The sequence below is a fragment of the Solanum dulcamara genome, chromosome 9 (assembly GCF_947179165.1).
Source record: "Solanum dulcamara chromosome 9, daSolDulc1.2, whole genome shotgun sequence".
Classification (NCBI taxonomy): domain Eukaryota; kingdom Viridiplantae; phylum Streptophyta; class Magnoliopsida; order Solanales; family Solanaceae; genus Solanum; species Solanum dulcamara.
The window spans coordinates 21,838,364-21,860,211 of record NC_077245.1 but is presented as its reverse complement, the minus strand read 5'-3'; the positions used below and the strand labels follow the sequence as shown (position 1 = coordinate 21,860,211).

The following is a 21,848-nucleotide window of genomic DNA, read 5'->3' as shown; positions in this document are numbered from 1 at the left end:
CACACAACATCCTCATCAACATAACCTTTTCATTCACATCATCGTCAAATACCATTATTCACTTCGTCATCAAACATCATCATCACATCATCATCATCATCAAACATTATCATCACATTATTTTCAAACATTATCATCACATCAATCATCAAACATCATCATCACATCAATCGTCAAACATCATCATCACATCAATCGTCAAATATCTACTCCAAAATCCTTATTTTAGTCATATGTTCAATTTATGGAAGCAAAGGGACATTCTTAACTATCCAATTCATTCTTTTCTTTCCAATCAATACATATATACACAAAACCATCCACCTCAACTTCAAGACAATTACGATAAAGAAATCTCATCTCGGGTTCATGTGAATGAAACATGAATCCATACTCTCAATAAAACTCAACTCAAGAATATCGTCAATACCTATGAATCTATATACAAAGATACATTTGTAGTCAATAATATAAAAGATAACTATTTAGTAACTCAATTCATTAAAATCATCAATCAACCAATGGTATCTAAAAACATTCTATAGTTTAGAAAAACTTTCAAGAAAACCTTCCTAGAAAGTTCAACTCTTTCATAACTCTTATCCAACATATATATGGGCATATGGAAGAACTCAATCCATATTTTAGGTTAGCCTTACATACCTTGTTTGAAGACTTTGAAGAAACTTTGATGTTAGGTCTTCAATGGAAGGCTTGAATTCTTGAAGCATCTTGAAGGCAATTTTTGTTGGAGAAGGATTTGAAGGAGAATAAGAAGAAGGAGGAAAATATTAGGGCTTTTAGAGAGAGAGAGACTGAAAAAATATGGTCCCAAAACGTCCAAGAATAGGTATATATAATTAGGGAAAAAGTCCAAGTTGTCCCTCTTCAAAAATTTGGAAAATTGGGCAAAACTCTTGCTGGCGCTATAGTGGCGCGTCACGCCACTGCAGCGCCAAGTCAAAATAGGCTTAAAACCCTACACATCTAATAGTGGCGTATCACGGCAAGGACCAAACTACTGAGGCTGTTTTCTGGCGCTATAATGGCGCATCGCGCCACTGGAGCGCCAAGCCTAAATTTCGCCCAGGCCTGAAATTTCTGCAGTACTAGTCCGTAGTAAAATGGTCATAACTTTTGACTCCAAACTCCAAAAATTCCAATCTTAGTGGCGTTGGAAAGAAGACTCAAAGAACATTAATTTGGTAGGTCATGGCCCACCCATTTCATTATATTCTAGGAGATATGATCATTTGAAGTTGATCCTAATACTAACTCATCCGAAAACTTAATCGATTGAAGTTCTTTAGACTCGACTTGGTGTTAGAGATCCCTTATGACCCCAAAACACATCTAACACTCTTCAATTACTTAGGAATTGATCCTAACTCATGTGTAAAATTACAAGTCCTCCGGTCCGAGTCTACACTCACGTGCAGAAATATTCGAATCTTAGCGAAAAATTTTGGGGGGTGTTACAACAATGGTGTTTCGAATCAAGATAAATATTTTGTTCTTTATTTACTTTACGCTTTTATATATTACTTTGTCTAAGATACTTATCTGTAGGTCAAGTCGACTACAACATCGAGATAGTCGACTACTTAATTTTTAATTCACCCCCACCCCCGCTTCTTAATCTTCAATTAGTATTAGAGCAGGTCTCACATTTTAAGTGTTTAACTACATGTGAGAAAAGATCTATGGAAAATTACCAAATTTCAGGGCAATCCTTCAAGAAGGACACTTCAAATTGTCCTCCGTACTTCAATGGACAACACTTCTCCAACTAGAAAAAAAAATCAGAATCTTCATTCAATCAAATAATTTTCAAGAAAGGATAGTAATTAAGAAAGGACCAAAACCCATTCCAAGTTTAAATAAAAAGGAGATCGATGAAAAGGATCTAAATCTTGAGTCTTTTAACATCACAAAGAAACAACAATAGGTAATTCAAACTAATGCTAGAGCCATAAGTTTATTGTACTTTGTAGTTAGCGGAGCTGAATACGATAAAATCTCAACTTGCAAAACTGCTAAAGAGATGTGGGACAAACTCGAAGTAACATACGAGGGAACCAACAAAGTGAAGGAAGCCCGCATCAGCTCTCTAGTGACTGAATAAGAATTATTCAAAATGCCAGACGAGGAAAATATGGAAAGCATGTATTCCAGATTCAGCAAAATCGTATGCGAACTCAAATCTCTTAGTATGATATACTCTAACAAACTACAAGTTAGGAAACTTATCAAAAATTCTCGTAAAGCCTAGGAAATCAAACCTGACATTCTTGAAGATGGAGATCTACAAAAGATGACCTACAATGAACTCAGAGGAAATCTCATGGCATATGAACAACATGATTGCAAAAATAACAACTATCCAAGAAATGATGACAGATACTATCATTGTGGAAAATCAGGACACACCAGGCAAAACTGTTCTGAGCTAAAGAGGAAAAATTATCATAGAAACAAAAATCCAAAATCTCTTAAAGCCTACAGTGAGGAAGATATCTCAAACGAAGATTCTGTCGGGATAACAAATATTTGTTTTATAGAAATAGATGAGTCAAGTAAGGTAAGAAATTCTATTTGTCAAAACTGTATTGATTTACAATATTCTTTAGATGTGATTGTTGATGAACTTCAAAATGTTATTGATGAATACAACAAATTTGCTAAAGAAAAGAAGGAATGACAAATTCTTCTAGAAGTTAGTCAAGTGGAAGTTGACTTACTCCATGAAGAAATTGGTGAACTCAAAATGCTATTAATTAGAAGTAAGAAATCACCAAGTCAGAGCCCAATCGATTCAAACAGATCTTCTTTAACTCTTTCTCAAGATTCATTTTTTATAATGTCAAATCTTCTTTCAAACCTCGTTGTTATGCTTGTGGGAAGATTAGACACAAATTATTTAATTGTAAGAGCTATTCTTCCAGTAAATGGGTTTGGCGCCTAAAAGATTTTGATCCTAACCTTCAAGGACCTAAGAAATCTTGGGTACCAAAAAGAAACTGAATCATTGTTTTGTAGGAACATCCAAAGAAGGCCTATAAAAAGAGAATGTGGGTAATCAACAGTGGATGTTCTAGACATATGATGGCCAAAAAAGAGAATTTTAACAAATTTGAGAAAATCGATGGAGGCTATGTTAGATTAGGTGACAATGCTAAAGGAGAAGTCACTAAAATTGGTTCAATTACTATAAGTCCTTCGTGTGACTTAGTTGAAGTTTATATAGTTAATGGACTAAAGCAAAATCTCCTGAGCATCAGTCATCTATGTGACGCAGGTTTTGATGGACAACTCCACGTTGTTAAATGCATCATCAGCAACACAGAAAAGAATATCACAATCATTGAAGATTGAGTAAAGAGCATCTACATGCTGAGCAATATAGATTTGCCTACCCTTACCTGTCTCACAGCCATGTCCAGTGATCCTTGGATCTGGCATAGAAAGCTAGGACATGCAAGCATGCATGCTGTAAAAAATTTGACAAGGCTAGAATTATTCTTGGACTGCCAAAACACAAATTTGAAAAATACCACATTTGCGGTGCATGTCAGCTTTGTAAACAAACTCGTACATCATTCAAAGTTAAAGATATCATAACCACTTCTAAACCTCTTTAATTTTTACACATGGATTTATTTGGTCTTACTAAAACTGTAAGTATCAGTGGGAAATGATATGCTTTTGTAATTATCGGTGATTATTCTCGTTTTACCTGGTTATTTTCTTATCACACAAACATGATGCTTTTGCTAACTTTGAAGTACTTTGTAGAAAAATTCAAAAAGAAGCAGGTTATTTTATTTCTACCATTCACAATGATCACAAATGAGATTTTGAAAATAAATTCTTTGAGGAATTCTGCAATAAACATGGGAACACTCAAAACTTCTCATCTCTTCATTCATCACAACAAAATGGAGTTGTAGAGAGAAAAAATTAATCTCTTCAAGATACTTCAAGAACTCTATTGCTCGATCGAAGTCTCTCCCGGATCACTTCTGGATTGAAGTTGTAAGTAATGTCTGTCACTTTTTGAACAGGTGTTTGATCAGACCCATACTGAAAAAGACTCCCTATGAACTGTGGAAAGGAAAGAGACCTAACATTAGCTACTTTCATCCCATTGGATGTAAATGCTATGTCCATAATAATGGTAAAAACAATCTTGAAAAATTTGATCCCAAAAGCGATGAAGGTATATTTATTGGATACTCCCCTTCCAAATGTGCTTTCAAAGTCTTTAATAAATGAACTTTAAGTATTGAAGAATCTGTCCATATTGTTTTCGATGATACTAATCCAAGTATGCATATTTTTGATATATTAGCATCTAAGGAGGAAATTTCTCCACAAATTTCATCATCTCAACATGCTTCTAAAGTTACAGATCATAATTCTCAGATAGAGTCGACTAACACTAGAGATGAGTCGACTATCAGCATAGAGAAAATCACTGTTCCCAGAGAATGAAGGCACAGTGCAAGTTTTCAAAAGGATTTTATCATTGGTGATCCAAATAAAAAAATGCATGCCAGAGCCTCATTAAAGAAGCAAGCATCGGTAGCACTAATATCTCAAATTAAGATCAAACGTGTTGATGTAGCTTTAACAGAAAAACCATAGGTACAAGACATAAAGAAAGAACTTGACCAATTTGAGAGAAATCAAGTTTGGGTCCTCACAAAAAGACCAAAGAATTGTTCTTCCATAAGAAACAAATGGGTCTTTCGAACAAATTGAACAAAGATGGAAAGGTAATCAGGAATAAAGCCATATTTGTAGCTCAAGAATACTCACAACAAGAAGGTATTGACTGTGACGAAATACGTGCTTCTGTTGCAAGGTTATACACTTTCTTTAATAGATTTAAATTATTTCAAATGGATGTCAAAAATGCTTTCTTAAACGATTTCATAAATGATAAATTTTTTGTAAAACAAGCTCATGGTTTTGAAAATCCTTCTTGTCCTCATTACGTTTTCAAACTCTCTAAAGCTTGGTATGAGCGGCTAAGTTCCTTTATACTTCTAAATAATTTTAATAATTTTAAATGAGGAAAAATCGATACCACCTTGTTCACAAAAAACATGATTTCAGTCTACTCATTGTTTAAATTTATGTAGATGATATTATTTTTGGAAGTTCTAACCCTTCTTTGTGTGAGAATTTTACAAATTTTATGAAAGAAGAATTTGATATGAGTCTTATGGGAGAACTAACGTTCTTTCTCGGACTTCAAATAAGGCAAACGTCCAAAGGCACCTTTATCAGTCAAGGGAAATATGTGAAAGAATTGATTAAAAAGATTTGGAATGGAGAAAGAATAAGATTTTGGCACTCCCATGAGTCCGTTAACCTGTCTTGACACGGACACTAAAGGGAAGGATGTAGATGAAAAATTATATCGCAGAATGATTGGTTCATTACTATACCTGACAGCCAGTCGACCGAACATAATGTTCAGTGTATACAGATGTGCCAGATTTCAATCTCCTCTAAAGAATCTCATCTCACTGCCGTGAAAAGAATTATAAGATATCTCATTGAAACTTCAGAAATGAGATTATGGTATCCTTACTCACCAAATTATATTCCTAGATATTTGAACACAATAGTTGATAGTCTAGCTAGATTTTCTATCTCTTTGTTGAAGGAAATCTCTTGAGAGAATGCATTCCCAAGTTAGATCATATAGGATTCTAAGAATATGTTTAAACTATGTAATTCGTTGATGCAGTAATATAAGGTGTTATGTTTTGGAATAAAAAGGCTACTCATATGCTGATTTTGCAGGTGATAAGAATGAAAGAAAAAGCACAAATGAAACATGTCAAATGCTAGCACAATCTTTTATATTCTGGTATGGAAAAAAGTGGACTTTTGTAGCACTATCAACCACTAAATCTGAATATCTTGATGTCGGAAGTTGTGGAATTCAATTACTATGGATGATGCATTAATTACTTGATTATAATTTATCTTATGAAGTTGTTCCAATTTTTTGTGATAATACCAGTGCAATTAGTTTGTTTAAATATAATGTGCATCCTTCTAGAGCTAAACATATTGATATTAAGCATCATGTTATTAGAGATCATGTAGAAAATAGAGATTTTGTGTTTGAATTTATTGACCTTGAAAATCACTTGTTGATATTTTTACAAAATTCCTGCTTGAGGAAAGATTTTTCTTTGTACCGAAAAATCTAGGAATTGTAAATTTTTTAAACTAATTTTCTATTTATGTAAAAAATTTGTGGTGAATATTCTGTTTCTGTGTCTTACACTTTAATTGTGCACATTGATTCTTGTTCCTTTTTTTAGCACTTGTGCAAGTCTCTTCACTTCCCATTTATAGTCGCTCCATCTTCAAACTCTTCATCTTCCCTTTGGCTTTAAAAGATCCACTCTTTCTTCATATTTTTTCATCCCTTCTCACAATGACCCGAACTCATTCCATGGCGTCTTTAAGGAATGCAATTGAAAATCCCTCCGGATCCATTGAAATCAACTTTCTCTCACTCTCTTCTGAATTCTCTGAAGTTGAGTCATCCGCTAAACCCTCTACCTCTAAAAAATAGCCCTCTTCTATCATGAAAAAGGAGAAGAAGAAAGTTCGGTCAGATTTCTCAAGATCCTTTAGTCAAGATGACATGAAAAACTTCTGGGGGCTTGAATACAAGTAAAAGTTTGATGATTTCAAGAAGAGACATATTATTCCTGGTCGAGTAATCAATTTAGAACAATTGGAAGACTCTCACTGCCAGATAAGTTCCTTTCTTCGGGCTCAAAAACTATCTCTTTTGTCACGTATTTGTGGTCTCGAATGCTTTGAGGAACCAATTCGTATGTTTTATGCAAATCTTCGTATATCTGATGATAGTGGTGAGTTGAAAATCCTCATTTTGGAAAATCGTGTTGTTGTGAATGATAAATTATTTTAAAATATATTTGGGTTTGAGTTCTCTGATGATATCCCCGATATGAATGGTTTGTGGCTTGAGGATTCTGAGGTTACTTTGCATGCGGCTAGGGAAAGCGGTTGCTGAACCTAATATCAATCTGTCTGAATTTGGCCCATTGTCTCTCTATTTTGAGAATCGTATTTTGGCTCACATCATTGCCACCACTTTGGTACCTCAGAAAGGTTCGCTTAGTAGCATATCTAACAAGGTTATTTTTATCTTGTTCTGTCTATTGAAAAACTATCGTATCAATTGGGCCTCTTGGATTCGTGAATATATGCTTGGAGGTGTTGAAGACCCCGGTCCCTCAACCAGTTTTCCCTATGTACTCCTCATTTTTTGCATTATAATTGACTCTCTTATGGGTCTGTCAAATTTCAAATCGGTGGAAACTTCTGCTACCTATGACTCCAGGACCTTCTCAAGTATGGGATACACTCTCATTGATAAAAAATGGCATAAAACGATCCCTTGAAGGCAAGAATGGGTGATCCCAAAGTCACTCGTGTCTCTGCTAACTGTGTTTCCCTCCTACTCAAGGAGGCCGATGATATTAAGACTCGATTAGACTCTCTTGAAACTAACATGCAGGTAGTGCAGGAGCCGATTGGGAAGATTCTGCAGCACAACAAGGATACCAGTACTGATCTAGGGAAGCTTCATCTGGCTATGGATTCTCTGAAGAAGGATGGGGTTCGTTCCATCAATGGGTTGATTAAGCAAGTTGACTCTATTCGAGTAGGAGTTTACTCCTCCAATAATGAGTTGAATGTATCTGTTCAAACTTCTTATTCTAACCTCTCTAAAGATGTTGAGCGGCTCCTACGATTCCTTTTGTAGAACCGTTCTCAACACTCTCAAATACTTCATTCGCCATCATTAATTTGTTCCTGTGATATTTCAGACATTTTTTGGTTAAAATTTTAAAAGGATATGTCCCTTTTTTTCTTTGGTCTGTTATATTGGGGCTCTTAACCCCATATTCTAAACTTTTTAGTCTTTTTTGGTTGTGTTTTAACTTGTTCTAAATTTGTGCATATTTATTTGCCTGCTGCATACCTCTATATTTCTATGTGCTTTCGTGTGTGGTTGTTTTTCTTTACGATTATGTCAAAGGGGGAGAAAATACAATTCACAGAAGCAACAATACAGAGGGAGCAAGAGAAAATATAGTTCACAGAAGCAACAAAACAAGGGGAGTAGGAAGCATGGAAAAACTAACTCAAGCTAAAAGCCAGGGAAGTAGAAAGGAAAATCAACTACATATATTGTCATTATCAAAAAGGGAGAGATTATTAGCATCAAAGTATTTTGAAGAATGACTTGACTTTCTATTGCAGGAAATCAATATAAGAAATCAAAAATGAAAAAGCATCTATTCAGAAAAGAAGAAGATCAATCAAGACAAATCACAATTAAATGATTTGGTCAAAAGAAAAAAGATTAAGAAGAAGATGTTACAACCCTGATGATTAAATCAATAAGAATTCCGTAGAACAAGGAAAGAAGATTAGATCCCAACTATCAAGGAGCAATCAGAAATCATTGACATCAGGCAGACAAGGAAAGAAGACTATAAGGAGCAATCAGAAATCATTGACATCGGGCGAACAAAGAAAGAAGATTGTTGACAAGGAAAGAAGGACATCAAGCATACAAGGAAAGAAGATTTTTGTACAAGGCATAAAAGCTTGAAGATCCTACAAAGGAATACATGGACATACCTAATATGGACATGTACACTCAATCAAGCAAATATTACAAATCCTTGATTGAATGAAAAATCCCTTGGATTTTTCCAATCAGAGCTAACGGCTAATTCCTCAACAAAGTCGGATATAAAAAGCCTCTCTACTTCATCAAAGATGACTACACATTTTCACTTGAACTTGTACTAAATTAGTTCTTTCATCTTTCATAAATACTATGTACTCTTGCAAGAATACAATTGTAAAGGAAAGAGAGAAGTGTAGGTTATACAGGTAGAGGCTGTGTCGATCAGAAGATCAATTGGTTAGAGACAAAAGTGAAACTCATATGTACTCTCACCATTTACGAAAAAGTTCTAAGGGAAACCCTTGTAACCCAAGGGGACTGTAAATAGGTACCACATATGTGTTCCGAATCAGAATAAATCTTTCTGTCTTTATTTACTTTACACTTTTATATATTACTTTATCTAAGGTACTTATCTGCAGGTCAAGTCGACTACGACATCGAGATAGTCGATTACTTAATTTTTAATTCACCACCCCCAAAAAAAAATTGTACAATAATATGAGTCCAAGTGAAGTATGTTTTTGTGTGATAAAGTTAAGCCTGCTAATTAAGTTGATTTTTTTTGGGTTTCTCATTCGAAGTTAATTTGGTACTTATATTAGAGTCTGACTAATTTAGATTTGCATCACATAGAATTCATTCGGAAGAAGCGCTTCTTATCAAAAAATTTTCAATATCAAACATTTAAAATTGAGACTTTTTTAATTAAGGGAGGAGGAGCAGCCTTATCCGATGCATCATGAGAGTGGCATGTTAATTAAGTTGATGTCTCTCTTTCTACGCTTCGGAAGGAGAACCCAATTTGAATCGGTTTGATAATATATTAAATGTCACAGGCACGTGGATATTGGATTTTTAGCAATCAGCATAACTGCATAAGATAATTCCTCAACCTTTTTGACTTCCAAATTTGGAGTAAAAATTTTTTTAAAAAAAATGGACTTCACGAGATGTTACAAAGATCAAGGAAATGGTTGAATTTTAATTTTCTCGTCCCCATTATTAGTTAGAAAAATATATTTTTATCTCCTTAAGATTTCTTCAACCATTAGTTAGGAATCATGTGCGTTCTTATTTGAAGAAGACACTCACTTATTCTCTTCACCACCCTTTGGGACGTATTGTGCGGCCTTAATTGGTTTCAACAGACTTTTTGAGAGGGATTTGACACCCTTATTTATTAGATAATATAGGATATTATGGGCTTGATTTTCATGTTTTTAGTTAAATTTGACTAGTTATACCAGGTTATTCTTCCATCTTTCAAGTTATAATATCAGGCGTTTTGTGAAGATTTATATGTTTTAATTGTACGCGAATTTAACCTGTAATCATTAGTGAACAAACTTAGGGTGTATTCGGTAAGGAGGATCTTCAATTCTCTCATGTTCAAATTCTTAAAAAATATTTTCTCTAAGGAAATAAGTTCCTTAAAAATAAAAAAAAAATGACTTCACTAATGAAAGTTTGCACGTCAAGTGACATTTCACATTGATAGTGTCCTCCCCATAGTCCAACACACATCATCTTCAGTCCCACTCTCCATTGCTGGCGGCCCCCATATCCCCACCACCTCCACCTTCACCTCGCCCATAGTATTAATTTGTCTAGATTATATACAAATACTTTTAGCATAATTTTTTTTATTTACATACCAAACACAAAAAAATAAGTGATGATTCCAAACACATAATGAATTATTCTCCTTAAATCCTTGTTCACCAGGACTACTTGTCTATTTGATAGGAGTGGTAGAAAGAGTACACAACTAATAGATCCTCCGTGATCTACTTGTTCACTAGATCCACATGGAAGTGTAACCTGCCATGGGAGTCTTTATCAAGGCAATTAGTGGGGTGCACATGGCTCGGCGGATAGAAAGGCTTGACACATTTGTAGTCACCCTCTACCTTGCCAAATTTCCACTAGCCCTAAGGACACTTGCTTGAGCATACGTGGAATCTTAGTGGATCAATTCAATGAAATTTTACAAATAGTGTTTGAAGAAAATAAAATGTATAAAAGTAAAAAGACTATTTTTAAAAAATGCTAAGATCAAGTCATCATGAGCTTACAAATAGAAACTACATATAGAGAGAGAGACTCGCCATTGCTTAGAAGAAGGGCGGAGCTATAACTAAACAATCGGCAAATGTGTGGTGACTTGAACGCCCTTCACGAAAATATTATGACATGTATATATTTAAATATTAGTATTATCTTTTATTTATGTCTTAAGATATAATTTTTCTTAATTAAAAATATTCACTTTATTAAGATGTTTGTTATCTTAAAAAATAATAATTGTACTACTTATAAGGATAAAATTGAAAAAAATTATTTTATCTTGAATTTTTAAAATGAGATATAATTGAAGAAAAAATCATGAGAGATAATTTATAAAGAATAGAGTATAAGGTTTGTTGACGAATCTCCATAAAAAAGATAAGGATATTCCCTATTTATGGGCGGTCATAACAGAGAATGGCTCTATTAATATATTCATGATTCAAGAAGGGGATTGCCTTTAAAATTTTAAAGTCAAAAGAAATATATACAAATTCTTTAGTCTAACATCAAATTCATTGAACATATAATCTATTTCAACCCAATAAAAAAGTTATCTCATCATTTTGGAATCCCATGTTGTGAAGGCGTGAAGCATACATTAGTTGGACTTGGGCCAACGAAATGAAAGAAAAGATAGACATCAATTAGTAAATAACAATTTTGTAATCTAAACAAGGAAAAAAGATTTTAAATTTTGCTAAATTGAATAGATAAATTAGTAATAAAATATAAAAAAAATGTAAATAGATTGTGATTTCTTATAAATAATTGTCAAATTTTGGTAAAAATAAATACATAAAGAATGTCAGACTTAAAAACGATGACTTCATTTTGGGGTCACTAACGAAAAAAACTAAAAAAAGAGTATAAACATTTGTTTAATTTGTCAGCATCTTCCTTTAAGTGATTCGTTTTATAGAAATTTAGAGTTGGCCACTCCTTTGTATTTCGAAGGGTAAAATCATCTTTCTCGTTTCACGTCATATTCTTGTGGTCTAACATTGTAACACATGCATGCATGTTCATCCTATAAGATATTACATAATTCGTCATCTAATATACTGTTAATTATAGTTTCTTTTTTTCTCTCTCTAAGGCCATATGGTTTCCTTAATATAGTCTTGAACAATACTCCTTTTATGAACTAGTTTTTAGGATTGTGTTAGATTCATAATTTACTTCTTTCTCGTGGTATCAAATTTAGGTCTAGCCTAGCTAATTCAAAAGGTTAGTTTTAGAAAAGTTAGAACCATCACTATCTTAGTGCCCTTGAGAGAATGCCAGGAGTCGCAGAATCACATTCACATGACGGGGTATGATGTTTTTCTAGTCTTGCTTTTATAAAATTGACTCCTTTGACTACTGTCTTATTCTGTGTTACGTTATTGGACCACCAAATAGATTACATAATTTCTATATAATTAAAATGCCCTTAAATAGGATTGTTACTCTGCACAAATACATACAATTCAAAGTAATAATAAGAGAACCTTCTCACATCCAGACCCAATATATACATTTGTATCATAAAAGAATTAGTACAAATTAACTATACGCCATTATCATTTTATTTTTCAAATTATCATATCAAGCTTAATACAAAGAGTTAATTTTACATGATGACATAAAAAGAACTATACATTGATATTAACTAACATTATGAAAATGTTGAGAGCAACAAGCACAATAAATGGTGGAGAGTTTTGGAGACAAGAAATTGGACATCCCATTTTGGTTTGTGGGACAAAAGACAACTTATTAGGCATCGCATATAAGGTTTTGATCATGTTCTACTCAAGCAGGTGGCTAAGGATTTGTTGTTTTCTCTATTCTTTTTTTCGTATTTTCTTTATTTAGGATATTTGATATCTGGCCCTACAAACACCTATTGTCCACTTAATATCATGAAGAAGAAAAAAAAAATCATATTTTGGCATTGCCTCGTTGAGAACAAATCCAACTATATATGTCCATAACAAGAAAACAATAGAGAATGGTAGGGCTGTACAGGACAAATCGATAAATCGCACCAAATTGATAAATCGAATCAAATTGGAAAAACAATCGACTAGTGGTTTGGTTTGACTTGATTTGGTGTTTGGAAACAAAACCCGACCATTATAGAGTTGGTTTGGTTTTAACTAAAAAAAGTCAAACCGAACCCAAACCGACCCGATTATAGATATACTACTTTTAAATTATGTTATACATAAAAATATTTATTAAAATATAATTTATAAATATTTTTAAAAAAAAATTCATAATTTTTGTTTTCTTTCTTACATTTAGATTTGGACTTGAGAAGCTTATCTAAATAATATACAAAAAAAGCTCATCTTATAAAGTTATATTATAAAGTTAAAACTTCAAACAGTGTTCTGCCTCTATCTTATATGTTGATATTTTGTACTAGAACTCTTTTTAAGAAGCACTGCGCTGTGCTTTTTATTAGATATTATGAAAAACCCGAAAAACCCGAAAAAATCCGAAAAACTCGAAAAAATCTAAAAAATTCGAGAAGAATTGATATCAAAAAACCCAATTTTTATTGATTTAGTTTGTAAAAAATCCGAACTAATTTAATCCATATACACCCCTAGTGAATGGTTTGTATATCTTCTAGTAGAATCTTTAATTTAATAGGCATATATATTACAAGCAAAAAAAAAGGGTGGTGGGAGGGGGAGAGAAATGGTCAAAGATAAGTTGCTGGAATTGAACTTTATTGCATTGAAAATACACAATTGCCCATAATAATAATTTCTTCAATGATAGGAGCTTCACGTAGAATTTGGATCATAGCACGCTCAAAATTTATGGATAATCTTCCACCAAAATAACTAGCGAATGTAATTATTTTCGACCCATCAATCATAGGAAAAATTATTTAATTGAGTGCTTTTTAAAAATTAATTACTGATTTTAGCAATATTTTTTATTTATTATAATTTATAGCAATATATAGCAATATTATGATAAATCTACACTTGTATTAAAAGTGAATTATGCATACAATATAAATGTATTATAAGTGTTTTAAAATATATATTATGTTTGTATAGTAAGAAACTGACATAATGTATTATAAGTCTATTAAAATATGTGATAAATGTATTATCCATCTATAAAACTTCTATTATATATGTTTTATAAATAGTTCTCTGCAATGTGTATTAAAACTGTATTATAAATGTATTATAAGTGTTTAGTGAGAAAAAAAATTATTGTTATAAATAGTAAATATTTTCTTAATATTGTATATTTATGTAAGTTTCCATCAGTCAAATGTGTAACTTGTCTTACTCGATTAAAATGAGCAGTAACTTCTAACTAAATAATGGGTCATTAATTCAATATGTGAATATTATTTATATCCCACAACTTTATTTTAAAAGTTAAACTATCCTTTCAATTTTGAATAATAGACATTATTCTCCTTATATATCAATTGATCTTTTAATTTGCCTATTTTAACCTTAACTATTTATCTTTTTCTCTTACTTCTTTAAAATCATGATTTTTATTTATATAAAAAAAATATATGTAACATACAGCATACTTACTAATAAAAGTTATTTCCGAAATGGAAAGATAAAAGGGTGTGTTTGGTAGGAAGGATTTTTCAAATTTCTCATTTTTGGTTGGCTTAAATATTTTAAAAAATGTTTTCTAAATCAACTTATTTTCCTCAAATTTAAAGAAAATGATTTCCTTCCAAAAATTTAAGAAAAATATTTTCTAAAACTCTCCTCCAATCTCAAATTATAATTTATTTATTTTCTTACCACTCCGTCCCCCAAACCTCCCCATCCAAAACAATTTTAAAAAAAAAAATTTTAAAAAATCATTTTTTTCTAACCCTCTGCCCCAAACCAGCCCCTCCCCCCTCAAAAAAAACCTAAAAATTTAAAAAATTATTATTGAAAAATATTTTAAAATTTAAAATTTTCATTTTTTATCCCAGCAATATCCCAACCCCACTTCAAAAAAAAATATATTAAAATTTTTATTTTTTTTTACCTCACCCCTACTAGCCTGCTCCTCCCCCCCCCCCCCCCCCCCCCTCCCCAAAAAAAATTAAAAATTTGTTTTTAAAAAATATTTTCAAATCTTAAAATCTTTATTTTCTTTACCCCACACCTTACCTCTCCCCTCTACCAGCCCCCTCCCTCCACACACAAAAATAAATTATTTTAGAAAAGTATTTTCAAATTTTAAAATTTCATTTTTCTTACCCCCTTCTATCCTTACCTCGACCCAACCCCTCTCCCCCGCCTCCCCCACCCCCCCCACACACACACACACATACACACATAAACACACAAAAAAAATATAAAAAATTATTTTTAAAAAGAAAATTCAAATCCTAGTTTGAAAGTTAGGTTCCGAATCAGGTGTGGTCGGATCCTGATTCAAAAGTCGAGATTGAATATCTATTTGAGCGACTCTTAAGTCGAAAGTCGAGTAGAGTCATATCGTGAATCAGGAGTCGGATCGAGTCCTGACACGGAAGTCGGGTTCAGGTTCTAGGTCAGATTTTAGGGTCGAATTTTGTATCGATCATTAGGGTCATGTCCTAATTCGGATGTCGGGGTCGGGTTCTAAATCGATTATCGAAGTTGGTTTTCGGATCAAAAATTATGTTCCTACAAAGTATTTTCTACTCTCTAACAAAAAATAAAAGATATTTTCTAGAAAATATTTTTAATTCACCAACCAAACACTAAAAAATATTTTTCAAAAAAAATTTTCTATTCACCAATCAAACATGAGTCAAGGTGTGTTTTACTAATTATTAAGGGATAGTTTAGGTGAAAATCACACTCTCAATAGTTCAAGTATGAAATCCAAATAACTTAGATAATTTAGGTGTATTTTTGATCCTCACTTATAAATATGAAAACACTCAGTACCCTATTTTAATTTTTCACTATATTTTTCTTTTTTGAATTTTACTCTAAATGATTTATTTTTGTAGAAGTAACATCATTTAAATATAATCAAACACAGCTTTATCTTCAACTTAAATTTTTTTAAAATAAAATGTAAAATATTTGTAATAGCATATAACACCTTGTATTTGAGATCTAATTTATGACATTATGTGACTATATGTTTTGAGATAATACTCTTTTAGAGTAGATCATTTGATTGTTTGTTTTAAGATAAAATTAGTCAAGTTATATGATTTTGCTATTTTTTTTATAATTGAGATGCATAAATTATATTTTTAAAAATGTAAATATTTCTTATAAAAAATATGATCAATTACAAAATTAGGTTAAAGTAAAAAAAATATTTAATTTTCATTGTGAAATGCCTATTAATAACTAGGGGCGAAATTCATCGGTGGCCCCTTAAAATTGGCACCAACTATCACTTAGACACCTAAACCAGGAGATGTTTATTTTAGACACCTTATGTAAGGGTCGAATGTGTCATCTTGACACTTTTTACACAGTTGGCACCTCGCGTATTTTTTTACTCATCTGAGGCGCGTAAAAGCTGTTTTTTAATCTGATGTGGCATCATACTTGGCCTATAACGGTAATATCTATCCCATCTATGTATTTATAGCCTTTCTTCTTCCATTTTGCCCTAATTCTTAGCTTCTTTCTCTGATTTAAAAAAAAATAGTTTTCTCTCTTCTTTATTGTCTTTCTCTCTTTCATGTCAAGCTTCTCATACACTTCAATGTCGAGCTTCTCCAACTCTTCCATGACCTCTTTGGATGAATGTCGATATTGTAAATGTGGTATGAAGCACTATTAAAGACTTTTTGGACCCACTAAATCCAGGTCGTAGATTTTTTACTTGTAAACTTTCAAAGGTAAAGTAATTCTTTATTTTTCTTAAAGTTAATTATATAGTTAATTGTGGGCTTCTAATTTTTTTCTTCTGATTGATTTTGTAGAAAATGGATGGCTGTGATTTTTTTATTGGTATGAAGATCAACACCCTCCTCAAGCAAATAAGGTGATCTGGGGTTTGTTGAAGAAAGTCAAGGCTTTTGATGAAAAAATAAATCGAGCAAGAAATATATTTATTGTTGGTGTCATCGCTACTTGGTTGGTAATGTTTGGAATATGGAGATTGAAACCTAATTGTTTAAAGAAGAAATTATCAAACTACATATCTTTTATTATCAATACAAGATGTTATGTATCAACCACAATTCTGTTGAAAACTAATACAACAATCTTCAATGTATCAATCCTTAATTTGTCGAATATGTCGAATGTTTATGTATCGGCTATTCTCATGTATCAGATTCGAATTTAATAGGAAAGTTTATGTATCAGATTCTCATGTATCAAGCTTTTCTGCTTTTGATACATCTACAACCTATATAAATACAAGATGTTACGTATCAACCACAATTCTGTTAAAAACTAATACAATAATCTTTAATGTATCAACCCTTAATCTATCGAATATGTCGAATGGTTATGTATCAGATTCGAATTTAAGAAAAGTTTATATATCAGATTCTCATGTATCAAGCTTTTCTGCTTTTGATACATCTACAACCTATATCAATACAAGATGTTATGTATCAACCACAATTTTGTTGAAAACTAATACAACAATATTTAATGTATCAACCCTTAATCTATCGAATATGTCGAATGGTTATGTATCAGATTCGAATTTAAGAGAAAAGTTTATGTATCAGATTCTCATTATCAAGCTTTACTGCTTCTAATACATCTACAACATATATCAATACAAGATATTATATATCAACCACAATTCTGTTGAAAACTAATACAACAATCTTCAATTTATCAACCTTTAATTTGTCGAATATATCGAATGGTTATGTATCAGTTATTCTCATGTATCAGATTCGAATTTAAGAGGAAAGTTTATGTATCATATTCTCATGTATCAAGCTTTACTACTTCTGATACATCTACAACCTATATCATTACAAGATGTTATGTATCAACCACAATTCTGTTGAAAAATAATACAACAATCTTCAATGTATCAACTCTTAATTTGTCGAATATGTCGAATGGTTATGTATCAGTTATTCTCATGTATCAAATTCGAATTTAAAAGGAAATTTTATGTATTAGATTCTCATGTATTAAGCTTTACTGCTTCTGATACATCTACAATCTATATCAATACAAGGTTACAATCCTCAAAAGTGCTTATCACGTTACATAGCAAAAAGTATTCAAAGCTGGTGTTGCTATTACTTCTTCTTTTTGTTTGTCATTTGCTGCAACTGGGAGGTAGTGACATCATCTTTATTTTTCCATCTCAAGCCTCTAGGCTTAAAACCAAGGTCTATGCCTGTTGAACTTGCATCCTTAAAATTTAAATCTGTTGGTAGAATTCTTTGACTTGAAGTCTCTGCCTATTTTTACAGAAAAAGAGAAACCAAAATTAGTAAGTAAGCTACACTTGTGAAGATTAGTATGTAACCAAAGGAGAAAACAGCATACATTGAGTATTTGGGTTCCACTTGCACTTGTGAAAATGCCAAATCCAACATTACATGATCCACCATATGATGGTTTCTCTGTCCCCCCCCCCCTCTTGCAGAATTTTCTCCAGTTGCAACTCCTCCTCTCTTTTGTCCAATAATCTATTTTCTCCTCCGAGGTAGTTGACTTGTTATTCCTTTTGTAAAAGGAATACTTGTATCCACATATGATGGTGGTTGGCTTGAGCTTGTATCATTCACCCTCTTAACTCTACTTGTATCAGCACAAACTATTGTTGAAGAATCATGCTTGCTTGATGTTGTTGATGCAGGTTGGCTGAATGTTGTTGGTTCAGGTTGGTTAAAGTTTTTTGGTTTAGGATGGCTACTTCCTTGTGAGCTTTGACCACTAAATTGTGAATTATGGGTAGCTGTTTTTGACCTTTGACCAGCAACCTGAATATTTAAGCACAAAATATATGTTCATTAAAAATTCAACAAGTGATTAAAAAAGACACAAGCAAGTATAAATTATGTTACCTTGTAATATCTCTTGTTATGACCTTGTTGTTTACACATGGAACAAGTTTGTTTCACCCCTTGTTTGGACATTTTTTCATAGTTCTTTCTTGGTTCATCTTTTTCCTTTCTTTTATTTCTTGCGGGTATGTCAGGCATTGATTTAGATTTAAGAGGTTCAATCCTTGGATTGTTAGTTTCAGGCCACATCTTCATATTTGGAATTGGTCGGATGATATGACTATAAGTCTTTAAGAAGGTATCCTTCTTATACCAATGCTCCACAAGAAGTTCAGGCTCCTGTTCGATGTGGCACAAAGCAGTAATATCATGTTGGCATGGAATGCCTCTCAGTTGCCAAGTTCTACAACTACAAAACTCTATCAGCCAAGTTAATTGTATGCCTGTACTCCCCTTTTCCAATCTCAAACCCAACATCAACATTCCAAAGCACCTTGCATGTCCTAGACTTGTCCTTATTCTCCTCTAAGATAAGTCTAGCCATAGGTGCAATATCAGATATCCAGGTGTTGACAAACTTAATTATGTCCACAGTTCTTGTCATTATCTTTCTCCTAATTTCCTCCAACATGGTTATTATAGATTTGTGTCTACATGATATGATCCATGAGTTAAAGGTCTCACACATGTTATTTTCAACTACATCACAGTTGGAATGCTCTTGAAAGAATGCCCTAACCCATGACACTTTTGGATAATGCAATAAGTCAGCACAAATATCCTTACCAAGTTTGCTCATTTTATGAAGCTCATGAAGCTCATCCTTGAACTTCACTTCAAAACTTGCCTTTGAACATCTCCAGAATTGTTCTCCTTTCCTCTCTCTTCTAGGTTTTATTCCAATTAGACCAAATATGTCTAGCACACCTTCTAACTTCAGCATTTGGTAGCAGTTCATCAACAGCTACATAAAAATTCTGCAAAAAAGGAAAACAAAATGCAATTCAATACTTAATAGATAATTTAATAGCTTTAGCAAATGTAATGGGTAATTATCTTTTGCATATCTGCCCTCACAATAAGACCCTGTCCAGTACCCAACTGCAGGTTCTCTTTCAAGTAATTGATAAAGAAATTCCAATTATGCTTAGTTCCTTATCTACAACTGCCCAGGTTATAGGAAACATCTGATTATTTTCATTCTTGCCAACTGCTACTAGAAGTTCACCCTTGCAAGCACCCTTTAAGAAACATCCATCAAATACTATTATTCTTCTACATCCTTCCTTCCACCCCTTTTCAATGCATCCAAGCACATATAGAAGTATACATACAAATTTTTTTCTGGTGCAGTTTCTCTATCCATTCTTAAAAAATCAGAACTACCAGAATTGGTCTATTTTATAACCTCAGCATAATCACATAATCTTGCAAATTTCATATTCCAGTCACCCATGGATTCTCTAAGAATTATTAGCTTTGCCTTGTAACAGATGTTCCTACCCACATACAATCCTACCTTCTCCCTGTATAATTCTTGTATTTTCCAAATTTTTATGGATGGTTGTTTAGTTATTTCATCCTTGAATTTATTTGCTAGAAATTTATTTGTACATATTTTATTCTTATTTGATGGAGAACACTTATGTATAGGTTGGTAATTCTTGATAAAAAAGTTAACAGAATCTCTATCAATTGCAGCATAACACAACCATTTGTATTTTTCTTTGAATTTACATTTAGCTCTCACTCTATGAATTTCATTAGGCCTTAACTTAATCTGATAATTATTTTCTACAGCATAATTTGTCAAAGCCTTTCTAAATTGTTTAGCATTTTCAAAAATTATTCCAAGTTCAAAAATAGCAATTTCACATTCAGCATCATACCTGACCTTTTTACTCTTCCTTCTTCCTAATTTGTTCAACACCCCTAACAGCTTCTACATCTAGCACATATGTGTTATTATCACTATCACAATCTGAGCTATCAATATACTCTTCATCTCCTCCTAATCTGCCAACATATCTATCCTTCTTATTTCTTCCTATATCTTCAAAGCCTCTATCAATACCAGTTTCACCTACTGGTATTTCTTCAGGTACTTTCTCTTTTCTCTTAGGATTAGGATTTCTTTTCTTCCTCCTTTCAGATCTAAAGGATCTCAATTCTTCATCAACATATGAACCATCTTCATCAGAAATGGCATTTACATCTGAGTCACTACTATGCAGATCTAACTCATTCACATCTGAAACATCATCGGTCTCATTCACATCTGAAACAGCCTCATTCTCCACATTTTCAACATCAACAGAGTCTAGTCATGCTAAAAGACTAGCTGGAGTTGGCAATTCCTCTAACTCATCAATTTCATGGACCACATAAACATGAAAGTCATCATCATCTACTAAGTCTTTCACATAGTCTAACAATTGAATATCTGAAGTAACTTGGACAAATTCATTGTTAATTTCATTTTGACAATAAAAATTCTTCATATTTGTGTACCCAAGGTCTTTAGTGTATGAAAGAAACTCGACAAGGCTAAAATGATCTTTATCAATGGCAATGGCAAATACATCTATTTCTCCTCTGTAAGTAGGGTTAGAATTTGCGATAACATGACCCCCATGATGAAAACATGTCAATATATAGTGATTCATATCTTAAAAAGATCCCAGCACAAGGAAATACCCAAAAAGCCCCTTACTTTATCAGTGCAATTTCCAAAAAATAAAACTTAGTTACAAAATGCTAAAAGAGAGTGGAAACAACCAGAACATACACCTTCTTCTTCAACAAATGAAACATGCAAACACAAGAAGTAGTTGATAAAAATGTCAAAAAGCCTGGATTGAAGTTCACCCTTGCAATCTTCAATACTTGATTTCAACCTTTAAACCTGAAAATTGGCAACATAAACTAAAAACAGTTAGTACTAACTAAGAATTGAATGAAAATCAAGAAAGATTGAACTTTCATATTCTTACTTAGGGTTTTGATCAGTGAACTGAAGAAGATGGATTTTTGAACTGAAGAGAAAATGGAGTTGAAGATCAACTTTTGAGCATTTAAATTTAAAGCTAA

At 32.5% G+C, this 21,848-nt stretch overlaps 1 long non-coding RNA gene across 1 annotated transcript; it reads left to right on the top strand.

Annotated features, from left to right (window-relative positions):
* The first annotated feature begins 6,610 nt into the window (after window positions 1-6,610).
* On the top strand, window positions 6,611-9,113 carry LOC129904360 (uncharacterized). Its single transcript, XR_008770415.1, has 2 exons — window positions 6,611-7,759; window positions 8,105-9,113. It is a non-coding gene; the product is annotated as an uncharacterized LOC129904360 (long non-coding RNA).
* The last annotated feature ends 12,735 nt before the right edge of the window (window positions 9,114-21,848 follow it).